At 40.3% G+C, this 17,874-nt stretch overlaps 1 long non-coding RNA gene and 1 pseudogene across 1 annotated transcript in view; one reads left to right on the plus strand and one right to left on the minus strand.

The window, feature by feature from the left end:
- Positions 1-6,980: 6,980 nt before the first annotated feature.
- Positions 6,981-17,874, minus strand: part of LOC148186875 (uncharacterized) — a 113,166-nt gene continuing 102,272 nt past the window's right edge. Inside the window, exon 6 of the long non-coding RNA XR_015779135.1 lies at positions 6,981-7,502. This is a non-coding gene — a long non-coding RNA (uncharacterized LOC148186875). The remainder of the gene's footprint in view (positions 7,503-17,874) is intronic.
- Positions 12,533-14,796, plus strand: LOC121955850 (uncharacterized; annotated as a pseudogene).

Raw genomic sequence — 17,874 nt, forward strand, 5'->3', positions numbered from 1 at the left:
TGTTACCTTGAGATATAATGGGTGGGCAACAGCTGTGGTCTGTTATCTAATAACATCTTCATTGGTTCTTGGCTTTGTGAGCGCTCATACTTTCAGACCTGGAGAGCACTAAGCTCAGAAAAGCAAGGGCTCGCAGAGAAAGATAAGAGGTTAATGTAGACTAATACATGTTTTTCCAAGCCTGAGTGCCAGCACAATGTGGCAGTGGTAGTTTGAACTTTGAATAGTGGTGGATGTGTCTCTCCAATCGGTGCTGCCAAGAGACAAATGGGGTCAACTTCTGTCTTGCTTCGAGTGTCTGCTCTGGTGAAACAATGGACACATCATCACCACTCACGGCCAGTTACATGTGGCTCTCTCGTTTGATAAATCCTCCACCGAAGTGCCAAAATCCAGAAGTTGTGCCCAGCCATCAATTGCGCTCTGTACAGTCTGAAGTAAAAAATGTGATTGGAAGCAAACATAACTCATAAGATTAATCTCAAAGGGAGGCCTTTTCCCAGCTCCTCAGAGGTGTAGGAGGTAGAACTGCAAGGGAACTGCCCAAATCTCTGTCTAAAGGCTGATTCACAGAGTGCACCAGCATTAGTCTTCTTGCCAAAGGCACCAACATCATTGACTTGGAGGCAGTAGTTTGCAAAAACAACAGCCATGAGCATGATATAAAGGCCTCCTTTACAGCTGTGGGACTGCAGCCCTGAGTTTGGTGAAGCTTGCATGACAACAGGCTCACTGGAGCTCAACCAGGCCTGAGCAGAATCAATCACATAATGCAGGCCGGTTATAGACTGTATGAAATAATGGACGCAGCTATAGTGACAACATTCATTGGTTTGTGGATTCCCGTTTTGAAGCCTCGAATTCGGCATTTCGACCATCACCATCTTGTTTTTTTGGGGGGGTAGCCAACTGACCATATGTGGATGAGAGGGTGGAGCTGTTGAGGAGTGAGGAGGGCCTGGGCCCCAGAACGTGGCCACACACTTAAGTATGTGTAACTTTAAAGCTTAATAAAATGTTAACAGATGAGTTATATAAAAATTCACTCCTGTAAAGTTGTCATGAATGTTGAAATTAGCATTAGAGACTAAAACCGTTTTGTGCACCAAGCTGTAAACATGTTTATTTCTGCTGTAAACTTGGGCTTTGAGTTATATGGGGAAGGATTCACTTCTGGAGCCAGCCTCAAGTGGCCATAAGAGGAACTACATTTTTTGGCACTTTGGTGTTGGCTTTATTTTTCGCGTTGTCCAAATATGATCACTGATGGTTCCAAAAAAACCAAGGTGGCGACGACCAAGATGCTGAACTCAAGGAAGAAAGGTTACATGTTCAGTCATCTTAACCACATAGTTATTATTGTAACCTTACTAACTAACTAATCACCTAACTCAGTTGTTTGTGTGCCCTACCCTTAAAAAATCCTTAACTATAGCATTGTCACATCATACAACAGATTGGAGAGTACAGACAAATGAGGTCATCCTGCTGATAGAAACGCCAGATCAGAAAGCTCGGTGTCCTCCAAGAGGCACGGAAAGGGGATTTTTTTTGTTGTTTATTTAAATTTGAAGGAATTAAAAGTAGCTGTGAATTTAGATGGGGTTTTTTTGTTTATGTTTTAATTTCAATACTTTAATATTTGTCCAATAAAGTTCTATTATTAAAAACTGTATTTTCAGAGCCTAATATTAAAGTCACTATCAGGAGTTAAGGGTTGTATTAATAGTGATGCTGGTCCAGACCTCATGAGATGGTCCAAGAGACAGGGTCATTGGTATGGTTCAGGTCTTTTACAAGGAGAGGGCAGCCCAAGGCTATGTTGCATTAGAGCCAAAATTAACTGTGTTAATATGTACCGGATCCTACCTGCTTTCAGCTTTCTGACAGCCAGCAGTGGCTCTGACCCTCATTAACCCAGCCACTGTACCTGCTCCTCAGCTCATGTCAATAACCAGCTGGCCCTCACACTGCACAGTAATAATGTTGGTCAAAGTCATATCTGCAGAAAGTTCGCTATGCAGGAGTGAAATTTAATTTCTCATTTATACTCAAATATTTAAAAAATTAGTAAATGGGCTCCCAAACCCTGCAGGCAGCGACACATCAATGACTGTGTAAACTTTTAATTTTGTTAAGAAAAAGGCTAAACTCTGAAAATGAAAATTATCAGTGTTTTACCCACTGGCAGGGACAGATGGAAAGTAAAGAGAAAGGCCTGGGGATTTAGTTTAGCAAAGAACAATGGCGGTAATGTTGGTAAAATAATGAAGGTATGTCACACATCATCAGTGCCCTCAGAATTGACCAGCGTCATTTTTTTTAATCGTTGTAGAATAATAAAATGTTGTTGTGACTTTATTTGTTTATGTATTTTTGTGACTTGATAGTTTAGTTTAAACATACCTTTTCATAATCCTGAGTTACTTATAAGGGTGTAACAATACATCGTTCTGGATCGATATATCGATTCAATAAAAAGCGATTGCATATCATTGATACAAATTGAAAACATCTTTAATGTATGCCTTTATTTTGAAATTCCCATGGCACGTCTATTTCACCATTTTTTGTCCAAGCAATGGCTGTATCAAGAGACCTGAACATGCCGTTGGAGGCAGAACCCCATTAATTTCAGTGGTGCATGAAGCCAAAAACGTTCAACTGTTGGGTATAACAATACCTGGATGATCAGCACTGCTTCTGCATCAGTGGGCTCACAGAACAGGTGCACTAAAGACTTCTGTCGGCTAAGCAGGACCTAAGCAGGTTTAGCGCTCTGCCAATTTGAATGGGGCGAAAATTATGCAATCTTAAGGCTCTTCTAGACTTTCCAAATGTTATTAGATCAAATGGATCAAATCCTGATAGTGAAAGAGTCATTTTGTCCTTGTTGTAACCCTCAAAAAATGTATCCACTGTTTTACAGACATCACTTTCCCAATGCAACTCTATGGGAAGTCTTTTTGGGCAAAATTGCATCACATGACAAACAATTCCACATTTTGGCCACTATGAAAATTGGCTTTAAAGCCTGGCACACTTCCTGGGGACCTAATCCAGGTGCATCCCCCTCCTAAACATTCAAGGCAGACAATTATAAGCAGCCAACAAAAAGACAATGGGCCTCTTTCACAAACAATGCATATAACCAGATCTGTGCTCAAAACGTGCATGTGAATATTTTAGTAGAAATCCGGGCTTTGTCAAAATTTTTTCACCTGAATTTTTTGGGAACAAATTTAGAACTGCCTCAGACCATGTGTACGCACAAATTAAATGTAAAGACACCTTTTAATTAAATGTAGAGCATATTAAACAACATTCTTTAATAAAGGCTTTAATAGACAACATTTAAAACCATCATTAACTAATGCATACACTTATTTTATCCTTAACCTTTCATCCTCATAAATTATTGTCATAATTAAAATATTCCACAATAAAAACCAAGTGTCCCAGTCCAGCTTATGAAGGACTATATGAGAACTGAATCTACTATAATTATGGCTACTCTCCCACCAATTTTTAGTGCCTTGAAATTATTATTATTATTATTTTTAACAGGGTACTGAAAATTCTGCTCTATCTCTAAGCAGCTGTTCAGATGACATATCTTTATCCATTCATATCCATAACCTTGCTGGTCAGTATTACAGCCCATGCCTTCGGCAAAGAGTGCATCAGAGACTGACATGTTTGAAAATGTTTGCAGAGAATGCTGAAAAACTTATTAGCTGTTTCTGACTGCCGTTACATTAACAGACGCTTACTGATGGTCCAACGCTGGTGAGTGTGGCCTTGATATGTGTGTGGAAACACTTTCACTTCTTTCTCCAAGATACACCTTTCGGCAAACGTATTTCCTCAAACAAAAGAATGGAGGCGTGGCAGTATGCTGACTGCAGACAGCGGCCAGCCTGTAAGTTAAGAGTGATTCCAATTACCCAACATAGGCACAGTGGTATGAACAAAATCAGCTGATGCACATGCATCATGAATACGTTAGTTTTGTGTGCGCACTTACTTTATGCGCAGACCAACAACGTTTATACTCATGAGTTAATGAGGCCCAATGACAATATTTACTGATATTGTCTCATATCAATCACTGGCCCCTGAAATGAATCGAATCAAAATCGTATTGTGGTAGAATTTGTAAAATCAGCAAATGTCGTATTGTTGTATGAAGAATCAATAAAATGTTATATCATTGTGAAACTTGCGATCTACACTCCCAGTTACTGATATATACATAAGCATATCAAAGCAGTGACCAAACTAAATTTTCTAAAAAGGTCTACCTGGCTTCTCTCAACCACCAAAAGGATTGAAAATGCATGTGTACCTGTGTTAACACTGACCCATGAATCTACACTCGGACTGCTTTTGAAGATGAATTATACATCTTAAAGGATCTGCAAGCAGACAGCTGAACTCTTGTACTGAATGAATCCATTAGCTGCAGGCATGACTGAGTGTGAAAGGGGCAAATGCAGAACAAAAAGAAGGTTGGCCGGCTGGACTCACATTCTGGGAATGGATGCACCGAACATGAGCCAGTGGATGGCAGATCAGAGGAGAGGAGTTGCCAGTGAAGTGGGCAGTGGACAGCCCGCCCCCACCCCCCCCATTCCATTTTCCCTCCTTGTTGTGCTCCTTTTTTTCCCTGCTCTTTTACTTTCCCTTTGGGGGATTAGCTGCAGCTGTCTGTGTGTGTACAGTTTGTATCTGTCTATCTATCTGGTACCTTTACACACAGTCTCTTGTTTCTTTCCCCCACATATCTCTCTCTCTCCTCCTCTCCTTTCTCCGACCCTCTGGTTACAAAATCAGTCAGAAAACAACATCTGGCTTTTTAAAAGGAGCCACTTACACATCTAAAAGCCCAACAGTGTCGCCCTGAATAAAGACTAAAGCATTTCCCCTCCTATAGAGATGGCTGCCACATCATTTGCGTCCTCATTCACCACCCCAAGCTGGCTGCAAAAAAAATGTCTGGAAATGTCAAAAACAGAGGATTTAGTGCCCTTTCTCTGAACCAGGTGACTGCAATCAGATAAGCACGGACGACTAGCGGGCAGAACTGATTGTTTATGCATAACAGCCTCTTTCAAACTGGCACAATGGAGTGGAGATGTGGTCCTTGACCCAGTTAATTAAAATACTGGTGGAGATGTAACACAATAATGTCTTTGAAGTAAAACACAACAGTCCTATTCATGTTCCCAGATTAGCATTCCTGTTCTCACCAGTTTGATTTAGTTTACCAAGGTCTATGGAATTATGCTGCATTAAGTCGACCAGTAAATAAACAGAACAGGCGTAATTAAAGCTGAAATTCAATTGTGCCAAAGAAGTCAGAACATACATTCACCCTTGCTGTTATGTGTACGGATGTTGTCGTAATTATAAAAGGCCTTTTTTTCAATGCAGACATTTGGCTTGTTATCACAGGAAAAGCACAGATGTAGGGGAGACTGGGGATGGCTGCAACACGTTTTACATCTCAGTGACTTAGAGACTATTTGGTCTAGATCAGCCAAATGTTTACACATTAAACTAGCATCCATCTGCCAATTACCCATACCATTTAAAGATGATTACATATGATATATCGTTCACAATTACTATTTGAATAGAGGAAAACAGATGTTCCAATTGACCCCAATCCTGAGGACAAACTGAGTACGATTTGTTTAATTCATTTAAACAGTCAGGAGTGTGACAAAAAATATATCCCATGAAAAAAATTACTCATCATTTATACCTCCAAAATATTTTTCAATAAACAATTTTTAATAAATGATGTATGACTAATTAAGCATGGTTTTATTACTTACATTAATGCATGATGATGTCACCAATATTCATATGAACGTAGGACGTCATCTGGCAACTTTCAGCAATTTTTGGAGCCTGTGCTAGCTAGTTGGCAACACTGCTGATACAAATTTTTTTAAGTGTCACTTATTTTATCATTTTGATAGCCCTGCTGTCTGCCTTGTTTTAATATTCTGATTTGATCCATTTGGTTCAACAACATTTCCAAAGTCTAGAAGAGCTAAACAACCTCAGCACCAGCTTTAAAATGTCATTAGACTGCTGCCATGCCATTTTCACAAATATGTCCATTACCAGTTTTATACTGTTTCCAAAAAAAAAAACAAACCCCTGAATATGTACAATGGCTGCAGAATAATTATACATAATACATTCTTAAAAATAAAATGATCATCATTGTGTTCAAAACTCCTGCTGGACTAGGACACCCAAGTAGCAGTACAATATCTATTAACTCTAAGCCTTTTGTACGTTGAATAATTGGTTGTGGTAAAGTTGTGTATGTCAATGGAAAACCACAGAGTCCAAAGTATGAGGAAATGAGAGTGGGTGTGGAAGTTGTAGCTAGGTGACAGGACTGGGGCTCAGTGCAGATGGATTGTCTTGTGACAGATAGAGGCTGGCTCTCCACCTCTCATCTTCACAGATAAATAATAGGAGGAAGAAATGAGCAAAGACAGCCAGGAGGGATTGACTCTCTGTGAGCGGCTACTCAAAGTGCAACGCCATTTATCAGTGTCACAGCAGACAATCCGTTATAGCAAAACACACAGTAAACACACAGTTTACACATACACAAATCGGCCGCAGGCAAAGGACGAGGACACACAGCCAGTGAAAGAGATGTTAATTCTGGCTTTAAGTAATTTTCACCAAGACCTAGACGAAGACCAGACTGGTATGAACTGATTTTCACCCGGATTTTATGTCCCTATGCACCGCAGATGTTTTGAAATTTAATGCTGCAGTCAAAACTTTGACTATCAGAGTAAAAAATTATGTCCTCTTGCAACAAGCACATCTCCAAAAAAAAAATCTCTTGGTTTTAGACAGTGAAGAGAAAAATGGGGAGAACACGCAAATGAGCTGCAGATGATACAGTCTCTGTGGTAAAAAAAAACTTTTACTACTGAGTGTAATTTTTGAAGTTTGATTTATATTTGAATCATTGATTTATAATTGATCAATGTACATGCAGCGCGTATTCACAAAGACACAGTTAGGGATTCAATAACCTTATTTATGGAATATAGTTTAAAAACGACTCGATGTTAAACAAAGAGCGCACAGCAGGCCGGGCTGCGCAGGCTCCCACACAAGCATGTCAAACTTTCTCATGGTAATATGATAAAAATCTTATTAAACTTACTTCCCCTTCTGAATGCAAAAAAAGGAGCGCTTAACATTTTGAGCACTCCGATTTCAATGTAAAAACCAAGTCCCGCTGTGTGTGACCTTTCGTATATTATACAGAGCCTGATGACGGAAGTCTTTGCTCAATATGTGTGACAGCTCAATCCTGCGTGACACACTCCTGTCTCCTTGTTTTTATACATTTACCTCCCCAGGCGACCGGCTGACAGCTCTAGAGCAGCTACAAAAAAGCACAGCAACCCCACTCCGTCACGGCGGTACAACAGCCACTCCCTCCTCTCCGCCTGAGATCCAACACAGAGAAAGATTGAGAGACAGCCAGTGGAGACGGGAGGGGAGGAAAAAGACATATTGTAAAGAGAGTGGGAAAAAAAGGAGAATTTAGAGTGAGGTCACCATTTGTCTTGAGAACAGCTTCTTTGGATTCCTGTCACATGCTTCCTTAACTATGTGTTGTGGATATTGGACATTTCTTCCAGCCTCCAGCTCTCAGATGGGTAAAGAATGTAGGAATCTCTTTTCTAATCAAAGTGGTAATTACTTTTGACGATGTGGGAGTCTGTTGAAATTACACTTGTGCTGGCAAACAGCATCATGGTATATGGGAACATCATGAGGCAGCAGAGCTTGCACCTTAGGGTGCATGGATTTCTTGGCCACAAACATTAGACCTGGGGTTTGTATCATAAGCCCCTTTCCACTTCCCAAAATACCCCCACTAACACCCCGCTACATCTGGCTTTTTGCATTAAGTGCCAGAAGTTACATTCACTCCCATGTCATATAACTCCTCAGTAGTCACATGTATTTATCGGCTTCAACTCCACTGAGCACTGATGGAAACACAACACCCAGGTGGACGCGCTAATTTTAGCCCTTCTGCCACTCCGATATATGATAGGGCGCCAGAAAATACTGCCTGTCTCCGCCCAAGCAGCATTCAAAGATTGTTCTAAATTAGTCTGCACTTTAAAAGGGAACCTGATTAAGTAGGAGATATGGAAAAGAAATAACCACCATAACATTTTCAACAGACCCCATGCTGCTTCCTACTGTTTACTAACCCTGTTACCCTGTAAACTGTCTTGTCAGTGACGTGGAATGTGACACAACAGTAAACACACACACACACACACACACACACACACACACACACACACACACACACACACACACACACACACACACACACAGAAAGGTGTCTGCTGCAGAGTCATGTAAACTGCTTTGGTCTACTGGCAATGGGAAAGGATTCTATGCCCTATTTTAAGCAGGTTTCCAATGTTTACAAAACCTCTACACACGCTAATTTTGGCAAAAAAAAAGGTTGTTATAGTGAGATTTGTGGGTTTGCCAGCATGGTACTTACATTAACTGAGGCTTTTCTGGTACCTTACTTTGGCTGAGCATTGCTCACAAATGATTTCCGCTGAAGAAAACTGAAGATACATTTTATATGGTTCTTGTATTCTCATGTATGGGTTGCAGGTATGTTGCCTGTCTTTATCAAAACATGTCAAAATGAAATAAACGTAATTATTTTCATTTTGCAAATATGCTGAAAATGGGCACCACTACGGAGAAGAGGCAATTCAGATGAACAGATAAAATCATGTCATCAGTTTTCCTGCTGATCAGTCAGGTCAGTGAATAAATGCAGTGTTTTGCACCTTTGCTATCTTGCTACCTCAAGGTTCAACACATTGAAATGCACAAGTTCACGTACATAGTTCAATTTGCTAACAGTTAAACAATGTACTAATTTATCTTCTATGTATTTAAATAAAAGAAAATCTTTTGACCATCATTCACTAGCAGATATTTACCAAGACTAATCAGATGCTTTATTATCATTTTGAAATTCTCTGCCAATGTGGCCATTCCAGTGTTCAGCATTGTATGCTGTTTTTATTTTTTATTTTTATTTTTAAGTTCCAAACCGATGTGTTCAGTTCACCATTCACCAAAAATATGACCACATTCAAAGAATGAGCCCCTCTAATGGACTCACACACAACACTGTGCACAGTGCCGTCGTTCCTTCAGGACCCCACCTTTGAAGTAGTGCATCTAAAACACAGAGTGACATATTTATGAATCAGTGGGAACTCCCTCGGATATACGGAGGGAGTTCGAAGTAGAGCTGCTGCTTTTTCATGGAGAGGAGCTGATCAGGATGCCTCTTGGGCCCCTCCTGTTAGAGGTTTTGCAGGCACGTCCAACTGGTAGGAGACCTCGGGGTAGACCAGGAGCACACTGGAGGGATTATATATCTCATCTGGCTTGGAAATGCCTCAAGATTCCCTAGGACGAGCTGGAAAATTTTGCTTGGGAGAGTGACACAGTGAGCACCTTGCTTAGCCTGTTGCCCCTGCGACCTGGCCCCGGGATAAGCAGCAGAAATGGATGGATGGATGGATGGACAGAAACTCTTCCCTTTCAGGATTTTTATACCAGAGAGAGGAGATACTTTTGTAACTCAACAATATGTCCTCTCTGGGTTTTTCCGCTGTCACTTTTTTAAAAGTATTTGCAGACTGTTGATTATAAAATGCAATATTTTGCTCAGATAGACATAGTTAGCAATTTCTCCCTTTCGTTCAAGTCTCATGGATGCAGGAAAAATCGTGTTTTCCTCTCCAGCTTGACAACAGAAAGTGTTATTTGCAATTATCTACCTCCACAAATATTACTTTCTGACACAGCAGCGACAACATTTCTTTATTGGAAGCACCATTTCACTATATCATATTAATACTCTGCTCTTGATGTGATGATGTTGCCAGTGATTGGCATGTAATAACAAAGTTTGTCTTTTTCATGTGTAAAAGCTCATAGCTGGACTTGAAACCCACAGAGTCAGTTTAAGTAAAAAAAGAATGCAGTATTTTCATTACATTCATAAAGCCGTGCATATGCCTGATTTTGTTTTATACATCTTAATTATTGTGAAACTGGGCACACGTGTACAAGCCTCATTTCTACACCCACGGTTTGCCATAAACAAATGTAGAGACATCCGTTCGCATATCAATACTTGTGCCCGTTCCACCAGTCATTAGACCTGTCAATGACAAGAAGAGCATAGACAGTGCAATTTCACTGACGGTGTTACATCGCCAGGTTTTCCAATTGTGCCAGAGCAGCTGTCATTAGGCACAGCTGTGGATATTTTTTGTAGCGTCTGTACCACTCATTCATCATGTTTCTAGAAACCAAAGTCACAGTCAAATCCCAGTCAACATTATTATTAAACTTCAAAAGAATGATCAATAATTCATTCAGAGCGCTCAAATGGAAACTGACTTTACAAAGTGTGCCACAATTCAGTATTGAATTAAACAATCATTAACAGTGAGATTATGGCTCGAATGTAAACAAAAAGAAGAATAAAACATGAATAATTTAAAATGAATGTTACAAATGCGCCTTTGATTGACAATTTACAGACTGCTGTGCGGCCAGCTAGAATAATAACATGATCAATGCAATTCGCAAACAACCTTGAAACAATGTAAGATTACATCTCTTAATCTAAATTATATTCAGTCTCTTCTTATCTTATCTGCAGCTATCTCAGCAAAACACTTTGTGTATGCCTGATCTGAAGAAGGTACACTCTCACTGCACATATCTACTGTATAAAGCCAGTTACTGTGTGGAAAAAGGCCTATGCATGGTTTTTGTGCATGTACATCGTTTATACATCTGGCTGGATCTGGTAAGCGAGAGCATGCCCTTATATGACAGAAGACAGATTTAATTATCTGTTTTTGTCCAGTTGTTTGAGAGCACAACATAACAGACTTTTACCCACTCATCAGCACTCTTTGATCTGTGTAGCTGAAAGGAGAACATCTGTTTTCTGTTTGTGCCTTGGATAGAAATTCTTTGACTCAACTATAAATATCAGCCGTATTGAGGCCGTGTTGTGACTCAGTTTGAGGTATTTACCTGAGACGTACAAGCTGTTTAACAGGTGTTGTGTTAAGTGTCTATTCGTCTGTTTCAGTGGGCTCTTTCTGGTGACCTCAGTTACTCAATACCAGAGAACATCTTGCGATGGGATCATTTCAGCTGCCATACAGCGATCTATGGCTTCGGATTTGGGGAATATATGGGCAGAAATGGAATATACTATAGTAGTTTTTTGTATACTTTAGTGTATAATCATGTGAAAACAAGAGGAGTCGTGCATTTGTTACCTTAGAATGAGATGTTTATATCTACATAGGGAGCTGTTCCTTGTCTACAGAGACCACCATGTTGCACAGCACAGTAGCCCTCCGCAACCCTCCACAACGAGAGCATCGGAAGAACAGGTTTTGTATTTGGTTGGTTGGGGTTGGGATTTTTGGGTTGTTTTTTTTGCTTTAGTTAGTGTTTACTGGTTTAAATAGGCAATGTTTGTTTTGGAGAGGAAGAGAGTTTTGCTCCCGGTAAAATCCTCCTGAGCAGTGAACAGTGAGTATAATCTAACCAACAGAAGTTTCAGCTGGTTGCAATCCAAAATCCTCGCCACCAGATGCCACTAAATCTCCCTTAATTTTAAACACTTATCCATGACTTAAAGCAAATGTTGGCCACAGGCATAAAGTGTGTGTGGGAAAGAGGGACCCTACTTCTTGTCCCCTTGCTCTGACAGCACCCATCTTCAAACTTGACCCTGTTTTGATCTCAGCTACACACCTGTAAAATTTTGTGACTATGTCTTACACAGTTGTGACGTTATTGCATTGACAAAATGTGTCCATAGCCAGACAAATAGACATATGAACAACTGCATAAGCACACACAACTGTTTCTGTCTTAGTTAATAATAGTCATTGGTCACTGATGTTGCTGTGGCTGCTAAAGAAGAGAAATGTATCTCCTCAATTGTCAAACCGTCTTAAACACATCAGTTGTGTGGCTTATGCCTGTTTCTCTGTAGCTTTTAGTAATTACAACAAATTCCTGTTAGGAACTTTGTGCAAATACTATTTTTCTAACACAGAGATCTGAATATTGTAGATTCTGTTGGCCTGACGCACTTTTCATGACATGAATTCACAGCGGAATCACAGCATGTTTTTGTCTGAACAGTTTATGTGGAGCCTAATTAAATGGCCACCTAACCATGTCATCAAATAATTTTTTAAAAAGTACAGTACAGTTGTGTGGGGGAAAGAAGCTATTGTAGTTATTCCAGTGGGCCTACATAGAAGGTTGCTATGGTAACTTTCGGGGGAAATTAAATCAAACCAAAAAGGGTTTTCATTTCAAATGTTTGGCAATTTCCTGATGATGTTGTTGCAATCCTTGGTGGAAAAAAATGGACCATACCAGTGGAAGAAAGAAGGAGAAAATCATTGTACCAGAAGGCCTGACTGATATGGAGGAGATCCAAGTGACCCCAAAGTAATGAAATCAATAGTACAGTCATGGGAGGTTCAAAGCTGTTTTGGTTTGTTGAATGTTTTTGAGTGAGAGAATAATACTTGGATTTAGTTATGGAGAGGACATGGTGGTCTTGTCGGAAATATTGGGTTACAACACTGAGCTGCTACAAAAAAGGGAAGGGGAATAGAGTAAATTATGTTACACGTATTGCTGTATGTTGCAGAAATGCAAAAATAAAATGCAGTGAAATATGCAAACATTTTGGGACATGAGAGTGTACTTTTACATAAAATCCTATATATATTTTTTTACATATCAACAAATAGATGGGGATGTCATACAACAACATGCTATGTATGGAGTCGTCTGAACCAATGTAGAGAATTTATGTACAGTATATTTAAAGGGCGGCTCCATTATCCTTTTTTCATTCTTGAGGTTTTCCTATCATTGTGTAGCTTTCCAGTAATGTTTCTGATGTATTCAAACCAGGAAATTTTAATTTTGGTCAAAGTATATATGTTTTAGCCTTCAAAATTCTATTTTTCCAAGCCCATTGAAAAACGTTTTACCCACATGACCTGATGTAAGTTTCTGCACAATGTCGTTGCTACTGCTGTGGACAGCATGTTAATTTGGTTCCGCAAGTCATACAGTAACAAACTAAGGGGCCATACACATGCGGCATCTTTAACCACCTGAGTGCGGAGACAGGTTGCGTCTGAGGTTGCTAAGCGACTATAACCAGCACTGTATCATAGCCCCTTAACAGAAAGCGCAGGGTTGATATTCTTTCAAGTGTTTTTAAAGTGTGTATTAGGACTGAAATATAGTCCGTGGGTAGATGTAAAGCTCAGGTTATTCCTGCAATAAAATGATCAACATCACCTCCTGATATTTATGGAAGAAAGGACAGATATCTGCAGGCTGTGACTGGTTGCTCCTCATCACATGACATGCAGTGTGCTGCTGCTGCGTTTCTTAAAGTTGAACTCCACTTTTCTCAGGGTGCAGCAGTTTCACACTGAAAATTGTTGCTTGGAAACACATACACATTGTGGTGTGGTTTATGAGCGCATTTATTATGTTGTTATGTTGAAAACAACAGAAAGCAGCACGCAAAAAACACGGCATGTGTACGGCCCTCAACAACTGAGTTACTGGTAGACCAGCAACCCCTGTGTGCTGTGACACCAAATAACTTTTTCTGTGTGAAGGTGAGGGACAATGTCACAGGTGGCTTGTCTGGTGGCTACATGAAACTAGCAGTTCAGATTTGATGAAGACCAATCTGTAATTGAAGTGTGGTATTTCCCCTGACAGTGTGGTTTCAGAACCTCTTGTTACAGTTACATCTCTTGATCGCTTTTCCTCTTTTTTTGCACTTAGTTCTGGATGTAAAAACTCTGGTGAGGAACTAGCAAAAAATGCCACAGAAGTTAAAGATGAAACAGGCAGAGGAGAGACTCAAAACGACTGCTGGAAGTGACTGAGATCCAGTTGGCAAACTGCTTTGATTGGGATTTTGATGGTGCTTTTCTGTGGAGTGACTGGTGTCGTCTTTGCTCAGATAAACACACAGCAAAGTCTGACAGCAGAGTTACAGCATGTGGCAAAGAACACCAAGCAGTAGCAAATAGAAAACAACCAGCTAAAGCGATTTCTGAATTCCACTTATCAAAACTTCACCAAGTCATGATTGGAATACTTCCCTTCGCCAGCTGAGGCTGCTCTTGAAGAACACATCTTTAAACAAAACACAGTTGCAAGTGAAGGGCAAAGAGCTGAGGACGTTTCTGAATTCAACCCTGGAAAACTGTGACCTTGAGGAACAGAACAGAACTGCTTCTGAATTTTTCACTGGACATCATCACCCTGGCGTCTGCAGAAAGCAAACAGTTGCTCCAGCTGTTAAACAACGAATCTCCATTCAACACCAGCGCTTAGTCCTGTTCTCACACAAACTGTCCTTCCTCTTGAGATTCTGCATCAAGGACACTCTGCAGTATTCCTGCTGCCTGCCTGGCTGGGTCGAGCATGCGTCACGACAGTGGGAAGTGGGAAAAAGCTTGCAGGAAGTGTCTTGACATGGAAGGTGACATGCCTGTTGTTTTGAATGCCCAAGAAGAGTTTGTGCAGTGTCACCCTCAAGTACTCTTCCATTCAGCATGGATTAGGTTGCAGGTCAGGCAATAGGATCCATAAAGATGTCAGTTACTAAAAGCCGCTAGAGCCAAAAAAACATCATGACATCCTGGGAAACAGAATGGGCAGGTTGAGACTGTGTTGCCAGTGTCCTGCTGAGATGCCTTAGACAGGAGGATATGTTAAACTCCTGGGATGACATTGTTTGTGGTGGCAAGCGGCACTATCGCTGTGAGACCATGGCTCTCAGTTTGTCCCCAGTGGCAGAAATGTGATGTAGCACCATGTTGTAAATGTTGGTTGAGATGTGAAGGAAAAGCAACATCTCACTTGGGGCCCCAAAGATGCTTTCTTTGTTACAGTGCTTTTTATATTTTGTGTCCAAATAAAAAATAACGATTATACACTGTTTTTTAGTGTTTTATCTGCTTGAGTCAGAAACAAAACATTTTAGGACTGCAATGAAATAAAATTAGACTAGAGCATCCTGGAGATGGTCACTCCAGCCGCAAGACAACAATCTATGACTTAAGACTGTAAGGCTGGAATGTAAGCCAGAGGCGGAGAGGGTGTGTGTGTGTATTCCCTACTTCTGGCGCCTCCCCCTTGGAGCACAGCCATCTTTTTAACTTAGCCTTTATTTTCATCTCAGCTGCACACCTGTACAGTTTGGTGACTTTATCTCACACAGTTGTGACGTTATCACGATGACAAAAATCATTTCACAGACATACAGATATATAAAGACCAGCCAAAGTAATTAAAACAGCTTCTGTAGTAGTTTCTGCCACAATAGGAGTCACCAAGGCCACATCTTGCCAATACGACACGAAGATGTGTAGTGTATTTTGTGCACAGTTAAGTTGTGACTCGTTTTGTAGGTAATTTAACCTCAGTTCTCACAGTGCAAGTTAACATACATTAGACAGGTACAACTGTAAAATGAAGAATGTTTCGCTGCCTTTTTTTTCTTAATTAGTTAAAAGTTAGCGGGGTAAAGACTTAAGCCTGATTCATGCTTGGGCTGATTAGTGTCGCTCAATGGAAATGACCAATTTTGAGAGAGAAAAATATCATGCAACACTTTCTTTCACATCCACTTGAAGTTATGTTATTTTACAGACAACATCATATTGTCCATTGACCATTTCATTTGTTTTTATAGTCTCTCCTGCATGACATACACTTTGGTGATGATTGGATCTGAAGTGCTTAACAAATATATACAAATTTCAACCAGATTATGAAAACTATGAAGATTCCTTTTCCTGAATTGGAGAAAAAAAGTGGAGGGGTTTAGTTCCAGTGCACTACAGCAGCACTACACTCCTGATGACACACGTACACACACACACAGACTCGCAAAAAAAGAAAACCGTTGAAACGTTGTCCTGGCTGGTAATAACATAGGTGTTAGACCTCTTTTATAGCCAACACTCTTCCACTTACATCCGGCTTAATGACTTGCCTATGGAGGTTAGTTTCATGACTCGGTGTCTCTGGTAGGAAATGTGAACGGAAAGTAATGTCTAGTGGGAATTGGTGCTAATATTAGCTAACTAGCCTCTTCTTCAAGGGAAGTTAGTCAATGAATCGCTGCCAGCTTTTACTGTTCAAGAGGAATGCAAATTTAGCAGCATGATTGGTCCTCTAAATGATGAATGTTGTAAGGGGATAAACTTAAAACATGTTAAATGGTACATAATGATTTTGGCTTGCTAAATGGGGGCAAAAATTACCTGTATCAGTGTTTGTGGGATTTACAATATGACATGCTCCACTCAGTAGAGCATCACATAAGTTGACGGCGTGTCTCCTAAAAGCCTTCACATGTCAGTACACAACTGAAAAGGTAAATGCCCATTAAAAGGCCTTAATATTCAGCCACTGTTTCTACTGCATATGTCCAAAGTTGGTTTTAGACTCTTTTAAACAACAGAAAAATGTGCACAATAGCTGTGGTATCATTAAAGTTTATATTACGAGGGCACACAGTGATTTCCTTTTGCAGAATGTTGCTGACAGGCTGTTAAATCTTGCTTTCTACTGGATTTAAAGCAAAACTACAGCTATAATTGTGTATTTGGGTAATGGTAGTCTGAATTCATAAGAGTAACCTTTACTGGAATTTCAAAGTCTGCTGTGCTTTATACCTCAGTGGAATTATCATTTCCATAAAACTTACTAAATGGAAAACAAATCAGAGGAGAACTACCGTCTGCAGTACCAGCATGGTGACTTTGACTGACCATCAAGGGAGAACAGTCGTTCGCTAACACTTCAGCAAGAGACTAATAAGGACTTGGGATTCAGGCAGGTGACGGAGAGAACGTCACCTCTTCAAACACTAAATAGGTTTATTGGCAGGTTGCTGTCATTCAGCAGGAGATAGAGCAGTTTCAAGGCACTGCTGGAGGGACACTGCAGTGTCACAGTCATTCACAATCTGATTTCTGGGTCCCTGTTCAGGAAAACGTCCAATTGGGAATCACTTATGAAGTGTCTGGTGATAACAAGTGAGGCTGAGGCTTCTATCAGGAGCGGACAGATTCATGCTTGAAGTCGGAGTCCAACAGCAAACCCTTTTCTTCTCAGAGGGGACACTCAATCCCAGCTACTGGCAGTAGAGATTGTTGGCTTGAGGGTTTCAATACACTTGTGGATGGCATGGAGCACAAAGAGAGAGACAGAGGACATCAATCAAAAAGGGACAGAGAATGCAAAAGATTGACAGAGAGAGAAAGGAAGAGGGAGAAAATCTGCACAGGCCCGTGGCACATTCTGCTACAAATAGAGGATGATTAGGTTATATGAAACAACACACTGTGAGGTGTTGTTAAGTCCATAAATAATGCTCTTCACTGTAATCATGAATGCACGTTCCCTGATTTGAAACCAGGCTGATTATAGTGCCATTTAATTCTTCGATCTGCAAATTTGAGGAAACTCAAGGCTGTCTTTAGACATTGCATTCAGGAAAATGACACAGCTACAACATCACAGTGACTTTGACCTATGAACACCAAATTCTAATCAGCTCATCGTTGAGTCCAGGTGAATGTTTGTTTGTTGTTTGTTTTGTGTCCCTCAAGGTGTTCTTGAGATATCTGTACACAAGAAGAAGACAAA

This window comes from Plectropomus leopardus, chromosome 16 (assembly GCF_026936395.1).
Source record: "Plectropomus leopardus strain MGB_pleo_1.0 chromosome 16, ASM2693639v1, whole genome shotgun sequence".
In the NCBI taxonomy this organism is placed as follows: Eukaryota; Metazoa; Chordata; class Actinopteri; order Perciformes; family Serranidae; genus Plectropomus; species Plectropomus leopardus.